Here is a 10,020-nt window from a genome sequence, read left to right as displayed (position 1 = left end):
GTCCTCAGAGTCTGCACATGGCTAATGTATCTCGGATCATATTACCCAGCTTTTGGTCTAGGCTTCCTGCCTCTGCAGAGAAGGGTCATTTCTTATTTTCTATTTCCAAGCACCTAGCAAGGCCCTGATGCAAAGTCACTGCTCAAAAATGCTGAATAAAAAATGAACAAAGAAAATGCTTTCCCCAAACCCCTTCAGCAGAATATAAAGAAAAGGACCACAGTAGGATTAAAAGATCTGGATTTGTATCCAAATTATTTGATCCCCTAAGCTTCATAATAATGGATAAGAAAACTTGCCTAGGGGAAGAGGATACAGTTCAGTGGTACAGCACATTTTTACCATGTACGAGGTCCTGGGTTCAAAACCCAGTAACTCATTTTAAAAAATGAAACAAATAAATACACGTAATTACCCTCCTGAAAAAGTATTTTTTAATTCAAAAGTCAAAAAACACCTTGCAATTGACACAACATTGTAAACTTGACTATACTTCAATTAAAAAAAAAATCCTTGCCTTACAAGAATATATCTGAATTACGGATGTTTGCAAATGTAAAATGTCTAGGGTACCACCTGCATAAAAAGAGGTGACTGTACAAATGTACTATCCCTCCTTAATGAGCTATACTTCCTTTCGGAGGGTTATAACCTCTCAGAGCTAATTTTCTCAGATTAAAAAATATAAACATTGCCTGATTCTCAGTAGTGATGAATAATCAGATAAGCCAAAGAAAGCATATGACCCACAGAGTTTACTCAATAAATGTTTGTTGAATGAATGAATAAACAAGCAAGTGAATGCTGCTCCCTGCCACAGACCATCATAATGGCACTGCCTGGAAATCCCAAGCCCACGTTCACCCGACTCTGCACTAACAAAGTGGGTGACCTGGGTAGGCCTGTGTGCTTCTCTAAGCCCCAGTTTAATCATGAATAGAAATGAGGGCAATAACACAAACCTCAAATTGTTAGTGAGTCAGTAATGAATTGTACCTCACCATTGCAAGATGGAACCATGAAGGAAAACTGGGCAAAAGGATCCATAAGCCCTCTCCATATAATCTCTTACTACCACATGGGAATCAACATTACATCTCAAAATAAAAAGTCTAATTTTTTAAAGAGGTTATTGAGGTTAGGTGAGCTCACTGTCTCAAATTAGGAACACACAGTACAAATAGGTCAATGCCCAGCCAATGAGATACACTCAGTTAACATTCCCACTGGACCCACTGGTACCTCCAACTTCAAAGCAAGAGAATGGGTCCTCGTGGCAACAGGCCACAGCACCTGAAGCTAACAAAGCTAATGGTGTCCATTTCAAAGAGCCCCTGAAACCACCCTTGTTCTAATTTTCTATTTGTAATTTTTATTCCTTTTCATTAAATAGAAACTCCCAATTCCATAGAATTCTTACCAGATATCATGATGGCAGCCCTTCAAAGCCTGACCAAAGAGATCATGATGGCAGAACTTCTTGGTGAAACAATAAAATGAAAAGCTATTTCCACAAGACCTCTGAGAAAATCTACAAGGGAACTTCATCCTGGACTGAGGAAGAGGACTGGGGAGGAGGGGGTAAACTGGGGCACAGAGAACTATGGCCCACCTGTCCCACAATGGGCTTCAGACTCACCCTCACCCTCCAGGAACTTAAAATACACACAGACAGTCTGCTATGGACAAGATTTTTTTTAAACAAATCCCTGAATCCCTAGCAGGTCTTGTTTCTACCGAGACACAAATGGCTTATGTGCATAATGTTTCACAAAAGCCTTAAAATATTATCACCCCAACTTGACACATCAAGAAACTGAGGTAGAGAAGTTTATCACATTCTACAAGATTAGAGAGAGGCCACGTCAGTCACCATATTTAAATCCAAGCCCCTGCTCCAGTGCTCACACTAGAAAGTGTGACATACTGCCCCTTTCCTGCCCTCTCCCTGCAATCAATCTCTGAAGAGTCTTTTCTGTTTCACCTGGGATCACAATCACATTCATATTCCACAAAGAGCTATGTCACTCCTTGGAGGACTTATCAAAATCTAAAGGGTTGGGCTGAGAGGAGAGATTTTCATTTTCTGTTTCTCAAAGGAAACATGGCTTTAAAAGAAACTGAAAAGTACTTATCAAGTCTAAGCCCTCATTGTGCAGAGAAAGAACCGGAGGCTCAGATGAGTAGAGGAAAGGGCCTTATTAACAAATATTGCCTCAGCGCAGCACCAAGCCAGCCCTGGGCCCTTCTGGGGGAGGATCTGGGAGGCCCAGGAGAATGAGTGTAATAAAACAGAAAGAGAAGAAGCATACAATTCCCTGTCTCTACACCACCATACCATGAATTTCCACCAAATTACCCAGTATGGGTGCAGCCAATATTAAGGTTGTCTAAACAGGTTATAGAACCCTGGAATTCTCAACCATAGTTGAAATTCCAAAATTTACTGTGCCTTTTTCCCAGTTCAAGCATCAATTCAGTGGGCACTCTGTACCAGGGACTACAGAGGCCTGAATTTGTCCCAAATACAGATCTCTATTACCACGTGTGCAAACCACATAAAGGCCACCAGAATAAAAGCACCCACAGATAAGATGAAATTACTGAAACTGAAAGCAGCCAAAGAGCATATATTACTAGGAAAAACGGTGCTCCTATAAATGGACTCATGAACATAGAAAGTAAACTGTGTTTAGCAGGCAGGGAAGGGGGGATTAACAGATACAAATTAGTAAATATAAAATAAATGACAAGGACCTGCTGTATAACACAGGGAACTATATTCAATTTCTTGTAATGATTTATACTAAAAACAATCTAAAACATATATATACATATGCATATGTTTATAACTGAATCTCTTCTGTACACCTGAAACTAACATTGTAAATTGACTACACTTAAATAAAAAAGAATTTAAAAAAATAAGTAAAAATAAAAGCAACGCCATTAAGAAAAAATAAAAGAACACTCTAATCCCCTTAACTGTATGTGGTGGAGAATTCTGGTTGCAAGCACCAAGTCCACTGGATCACTCCAGCACTGGCTGTCACTCTTTCTGACCATCAGAGAGTCACTTGCTTCACTGAGGTTACTTTTCTCTTCTGTGAAAGGCTACAGTTGCAACTAACAATGTATAGAATCTCATCATTCACAAGTACAACAAGTAGTGAGGACTTCCCATGGGCCAGTCACTGGACAGATGAAAAGATATGGTCCCAGATATATTCATGGGTAGAAGAAGTTTATGCCATAAAGACATTAATTCTTCCAGTTTTGATAGACAGATTCATTGCAATTCTGATTAGAATTCCTACCAGATTTTTCTTGGAATGTAACAAGTTAATTTATGATCAGGAATAGCCAAGAAATTTCTTTAGAACCACCACTTGGGAGGGGTGGATAGGTCATTCATTTCCACTGGTCTTTCTGAAGTGATGAAAACGTTCTGGAATAATAATGGTTGCACAACTGTGAATATGCTAAAAGCTGCTGAATTGTACCATTTAAATGGATGGAATTCATGGTGTGTGAACTATATCACAATAACACTGTTACATGAAGAAATATTTCTTGACAATTATTTTTCTGTTTATACCACTAGTCTATCACACAATTTAAGAAAAACAAAAAACCAAAACAAACCAAACTGTGCCAGGAGCTCTTTAGGACTGCAATATCCCTGGGTCTCCAAGGCCTCTGGTGGTGCTGTTCCTCTTAACACACACTAGCTGGGCTGTGCTAGTTAGGGACTGTAACTATCTTTTGAAAATCGAGGATCACTCCTTTCACCCTGGGAGAGGGAAGGAAGGAGGATGTCACAGCCTCATGCCTTCAGCTCATTTTTAACAGAACCAAGCCCTGCTTTCACCACTGTAATCACTCTCACTATAAAAACACGTGACATCAACAAGCACAGCCATGATAACACCTGAAAGTGTTAAAAGTACTTACCTGCAGCAGAAAAACTGAGGGAGGAGACAGAAGCTCGCTCAGCACTGAGGCTCCCTTTTTCCGATTCCAACTGGAGAAGCAGGGCGTTACAGCCGGAGGTTCTCAGCCCAGGGAGCAGTGCCCAGGCCACTGAGCTGGTCCTCCGGGAGCGGGAAAGGGAGAGGAGGGCTGCCCCGGGGGGGAGGGAAAGGGGAGGGACGCGGGCTGCAGCCCTGCTCGGAGGTCAGCCCCAGCCCCAGCCCCCCGCCCCGTCCGGGTCCGCAGTCCCCGCCCGCCCGGACACATCCCTCCCAGGGGCGTGAACGGGCCTGCGGCCAAGGAGAGGAAGCCAGGGAGGAGAGGACTCGCGGGCGGGAGAGGGGAAGGGGACGCCAGCCGCGGACTGAGGGGATCCCGGCTGGGTGAGAGGTGGCAGGGGCACACCTGGCCCTTGGCAGCTGTGGCCGGGGCGCCGGGGCAGGTGGCGCGGGTAGAGGGGTCTGGCCTGAGCAATTCATCTGAACACGGGCTGCCTGGCGCCCTTGGGGACTGTGACAGGCGGACCGCCCTCCCGCAACCGCCTGACCACTTTCCCGGGAGCCCCCCACCTTGCACTTCCACAGCCAGAGGCCCCGGCCCCAGACAGGAACCAAAGTCCTACCGGGCGACAGAGTTGAGAAACCTTTGGGCCCGATCCCCGGCTAGGATATAGAGCTTCCAACCAGCGGACCACTTGGCACTGACTGCGCATGCGCAGGAGGGCCAGCGATCCTCTCTGGGTTCTGTGAGAGAAGGTGGGACAGGGAGGGAGGGAGGGAGAAGATGGGAGCGGGTGGAGAGGACGGGAAAATTGGAGAGATACAGATGGACACGATGAGCATAGAGTAGGGAGGGATCTGGAGAGGGGAGGGTCTTAGCGGAGTTGGAGAGAAAAAGCTTTACCTCTGGGGCACCCCTAGGCGGCAGACCTGCCTCTGTACCCTTCTGTAACCCTTCAAGTTCCGCAGCTCAAATTTTACCTCCCTGATCCAGCCCTCCATGGGATGCTTCTGCAGAAACTCTATGGGGATCACACCCATTGCCCCCACGCGGACCTGGGTTTTCTCTTGCTCTGAGAACCAAGCACCCGCAGGTGTTGTCGCTCAGAACTACCTTGGAAAGGTACATAATCCCCTTTTACACGCTGGGAAACAGGCAGGCAGGATCACTGCCTTAGCTCCACTGTCCCAGGTGTTGGGCTGGCGGGGAGCGGGATGGTACAAGATCAGAGCCCCAGACAGAGCAGACTGCCTGAGTGTTGGTGCATAGTCCCCATCCCTCCTGGGTAAACCATACCCACCCTAGTGGAAACATCAAGGGCTCACAGTAGTTCCCTGGGTGTGGGAGAGCTGTCCTCATGTGAAGGAAAAGTCCAGCTGGGCTAACAAGCTAAGTCACAAATCTAAGTGTGATAAGTGTCGGTTTAATGATCTAAATTCTGCTGGGCTATCTCATATATCTGAAGTTTAGTGTCAGTTTATTGGGCTAACAACCTAACTCGTAATTCCAAGCTCAACAAGTGTCAGTAATGTGATCTGCTACAAATTGATAAGCTCCAGTGTACTGATTCCTTGCTTTTTGTTCTTTGAGCCTTATTGGCTAATTCCCCCTTACTTGTAATTAAGCCTTTAAAACCTCATGTGCACGTCTTGGAGGTGCTCAGAACTTCAGAGCAGGAGCCCCACTGAGCCCACCGGCATAATACTTCTGAGTACACCAACACCCCGATTGGTGCTTTTCTTGGTTGGCCTGTTTCCATAACACTCAGCTCCAGTGCCCAGCTTTCTAGGTAGATAGGAGTGTTACCAAGTCGAAATTCTTTCTCCTCAGTGCAGGACAGGACAATAAGTTGGGAGACCAGATGTTGGGGCATGGAATAGCAAGTTTCTGTAGACCTAGATGGCAAACTAATGTCCTGGAAAACCATCTCACCAAGTCACAATTCAGGATCCTTTCCTATGTGCTTGGCTGTTGCAAACTTCTTAGTGTAGGAATTCCTTCTTGTTAGAATCCTTTGTTCTTGCAGCTATCTGCGTGGGTCAGATCCCTGCAAACCTCCAACAAAACAAACGTTATTTTCTATTCTGCAATTTGCTATCTTTAAATGAATGAAAAAGTGTTAAATATCCTTAAAGGTCAGAGGCTTCAGAATAGGCTCTCCTGTATATTTCAGACTCCAGGCGACATTGATTACAAGCAAGATGAAGCCTAGGAGACAGAGCATAGGGTTAAATTCAAAGGAACAGATCTAATATGGAGTCAGATTTGTTCTGTTCTATTACCCGGCCAGAAGCCACTTGAGGATTTAAATCCGTTTAAGTTAAAAATAACTAAAATTTTAAAGGAATTTACATACATAGGTGGGAATGTGCAAAGCATATCTGGAACAGCACCCAAAGGATAGCAAACAGTGGCATCTCCAGAGAGGGCTGAAAGAACAGAAGATGAGGGAAAACTTCTTTCACTTGTGTATTTTTGTGCTCTGTTTGAGTTTTTTTTTTAACCATTTGCTTGTATTTCTTTTTCAGTTAAAAAACCTGTGTAATGGAACAAAGGAGTAACTAGCATAGCAAATACAGCAGCCATGGAATCACTGAGTCATCACATTTGATTTAAGCCAGAAAGCATTTATTGACTCTCTCCAATGTGCAGTCGTGTTTTAAGAATTCTTTTAATATAATTATTACTATTATTATTACTACTACTACTACTGCTACTACTATTAATATTACTATTATTACTATTATTTTATGAAATAATAACATGGTTTATCTCACCCCTGCCCATGGCTGGTGAAAAACCAACTGAGTTTTTCTTGAGTTGTTTTCCAAGGAGTAGAGATGAGTTTATAAACAGAACACATCTTCAGGGTAAAACAGGCAGAGTGCTTTTCCAGCAGGCCAGACAGCTATGAAGGGTTTTCAACAGAGGCGCCCAGAAGCTGAGAGAGAAAGCCTCCAGGACACTACAAAAAGCTGCCCAAACTGCCTTCTCCATGGCACTACTGAAATAGGAAAGAACAAATCTGACTCCATATTTGATCTGTACCTTTGACTTTAACAAAGCCAAGTTAATATGCTCCGGTCTTTTCATGGGTTATGATGTCACAGAGGAGATGGACAGGTCAACAAGGAACCACTCTGCCGTGATTACAGAGCAGGAGAAAGGGATGGGCTGCAAGATGTATGACGCAGCCGCAACTGTGCCCGTGCTTCTAGGCAGGTATCCAAAATCGCCTCGACAAGGTGTCAAACACTTGTGCCCACGTCCTCATCAAAAGACATGTATTAAAGACAAATGGAACCATATAAAAGGCCAATACCCTTGCTGGGTACACCGTCCAAAGAACAAAGTCTCAATTTGACAACTGGCCATCTCGGTTCCCTGGGATTCATTCTTGAAGAACCTTAAAAACCACTCCTCTGCCCTCAAGAAGTGCTCCATATTTGTCCTATCTTTGGCTCAGGGATGGAACACGTTCAAGTGAACTTTAATGTCTGCACAGATTTGACTGTCTTTCTCCAGGTTCACTTGTCCATTCCAAAGAGGCCTGAGCTAAGCCCATCCTCCGTAAGATCTATTCCCTCCAGTGACAGCTCATTGAGCCTGCAATTAAAAGCCAAGTGAACAAGACTGTCCTCAGCTAAAAAGTTCACCCACCCTTCACTGTTTTCTTAATCTCCTCTCCTGGCTAATAGCAACAGACTAACACCTCCCTCCACCAAGATACCCAACTATGTCATTTTGTCTCCCCAAAGAGAAAGTAAGGTCCATAAAAGAGGAGACAACTCCATAGTCACCTCTGAATTCTTAGCATATAGTAATGTCAATAAATAGAACTCAGATTATTGCTACTTTCCTTTAAAACCTTTCTGGTTATTTGAATGAGACCTTGGAAGAGAGGTGTTTGCTGTCCAGTATATTGATCCACAAGACTCTGGAGGCCTTTTTCGGAATAGCTGTTCACTGATTCATTCAAAACACAACTTATCAATCAAGGAGTAGCTGTGCTTTTCTGCCAGGAGTTTGTGGTCACTCTCATGCCAGAACAGCTTTAAACTATATCCTTAATTTGGATTTGTTATTTTCCCCCTCTTCCAAAAAATTGACTTTCCTTACTTTCTTGTCTTGAGGAATTTTCTTTTTCCTCTTTCACCCTTTAGTAAACCAAGATTCTCAGGATGGGCAAGGCCCATTATATGATCACCCATCCAACTCCTAGTGTGAGAGGCCTGGGGCTAAACTCCTGCCCTCCTGTCAAGGCAACTGAAAATCAGTTCAGGAGCCAACCAGCACACCACGGATTCTAACGCTCACTTATCTCCCAGAATCCCTGTTTTCTCGTTTGTCTTGGCTTCTGAGGATTTCCCCTTTCTTGACAATGAGTTGTGCAGCTTGAAAGATGAGGAAGGAAGGTTTTATTTCTCAATCAGCATTTTAAGAAACTTGTCTAATGAAGGTTTCCAAGAGGTTATACAACCCTCCATTGCCGAGACAGAAAACACACTAGACATTTTCTAAATTTAGCTCTCATGTGCATTTTTTCTTTGCTTTTGTTTTCTTAACTGCTAACAGACATTATTTAATTAAAAAAAATAAGGCCCCAAAAAGGATAGAACACTGAAGGGGCAAACAAAATTAAAGGGCAAAGACAGAAAAATGATAACTACTCTACAAAGTTAATATAATACATACACTATGTATCAGATCAGCAATTCTCAGTAACAGCTAATTGAAACATGACCATGAGGTAAAATTTCTCTCCTGTCAGGACATGGCCAACAGAAAATACAATTAAACCAACAAACTAATATCCTAAGTCTGGCAAGGAACAGAAGGCTACAAGCTAAATGTGTCTTCTTCTGGAAAAGAAGGAGACACACAAGCTCTTCTCTGTGGAGCCGGAGCCCACGGGAGGACGGTGAAGTGAGCTCTGTAAGTACCCAATTAGCAAAGTGAGTGATGAATAAATAGACGTGAGCTTTGTTGACAGTGATGATACTACTATTCATTTGTCCTTTAAAGTATGACTTCACTTTCAGTGATCAATACATCGGTGTCCTCAGGAGTTGAGATTTTAGGAAAATGCACAGCCTGGGCCCAGACCTCCTCTTTAAGCTCGTGACTCTGCGTAGATATCTCAAGGGCACTCCCAACTCAACCTGCAAAGAGCTGACTTCACGGTGCTCCTCCCATAGCCGTCCTTACCAGGGCCCCTGGTCGGAGGGTAAGGTCTCCCTGCGTCTCCCAACTCAGGCCCATTACTCACAGATGTGAATGGACCCCTCCTTCAGGGACCAGATATCCTCAGTCACAGAGTACCACCACCCTCAACTGACCTACCAGATACTCACTGGCACTCACTCAGCACTGGCTCTGTGCTGGAGACCACGCTGCACACTGCACAGTGTATCTCACTGGATCTCCACAACAGTCCTGGGAATTGGGTACATCACTGCTTCAATTGATTAGATAAATTGTTTCAATTCCTTGTGTGTGTCATTCAAACTGACACGGCTACTAAGCCACAAGCCTGGGCCTGAAAACAACTTGAAAACTGAACACTCCTACACCTCGCAGCCACCCTACTCTGACTCAGCACATCACCTCCTGCCAAGCCTTCTAAACTTTTCCAAGCATTCTACAAGACAAATCTGAACTACGAGAGCAGCCTATTCTCCTACTTAAAATCTGTCAATGATGGTGCACTGCCCTTAGGAGAAAGCCCCACCGGGCTTGAGCACAGCCTAAGACCCCAGCATCCGCGTTCCCTGCGTGGCCGCGCTGCCTCACCCAGCACGCAGCTCTACACGTGCCGTGTCCAGGACAGGGATGCTGACTCCACACAACCCAGGGCTTGTCTCACTCGAACAATGATCACATTCTTCAGTGTTCATCTTCATTGCTGACTCTCACAAAAATGTTTTCTCATGATGAATCAATATCTTTTTCCTTACAACTTCCCATCATTGATAATGAGCTCCCCCCAAAAGAGAGAAGACCTAATTCTCAGTCTCCTTATCTGTAAAGTGAGAATAACAAGGAAAT

At 44.2% G+C, this 10,020-nt stretch overlaps 1 protein-coding gene across 1 annotated transcript in view; it reads right to left on the bottom strand.

Moving 5' to 3' along the window:
- Positions 1 to 4,013, bottom strand: part of LOC140695008 (trafficking protein particle complex subunit 9-like) — a 53,545-nt gene extending 49,532 nt beyond the window's left edge. Inside the window, exon 1 of the mRNA XM_072957984.1 lies at positions 3,955 to 4,013. The gene's annotated coding sequence lies outside the window, so the exon portion shown is untranslated. The remainder of the gene's footprint in view (positions 1 to 3,954) is intronic.
- Positions 4,014 to 10,020: the final 6,007 nt, after the last annotated feature.

This window comes from Vicugna pacos, unplaced genomic scaffold (genome assembly GCF_048564905.1).
Source record: "Vicugna pacos unplaced genomic scaffold, VicPac4 scaffold_119, whole genome shotgun sequence".
Classification (NCBI taxonomy): domain Eukaryota; kingdom Metazoa; phylum Chordata; class Mammalia; order Artiodactyla; family Camelidae; genus Vicugna; species Vicugna pacos.
Note: the sequence above shows the minus strand (reverse complement) of the source record. Positions and strands in the feature narration are given on the sequence as shown.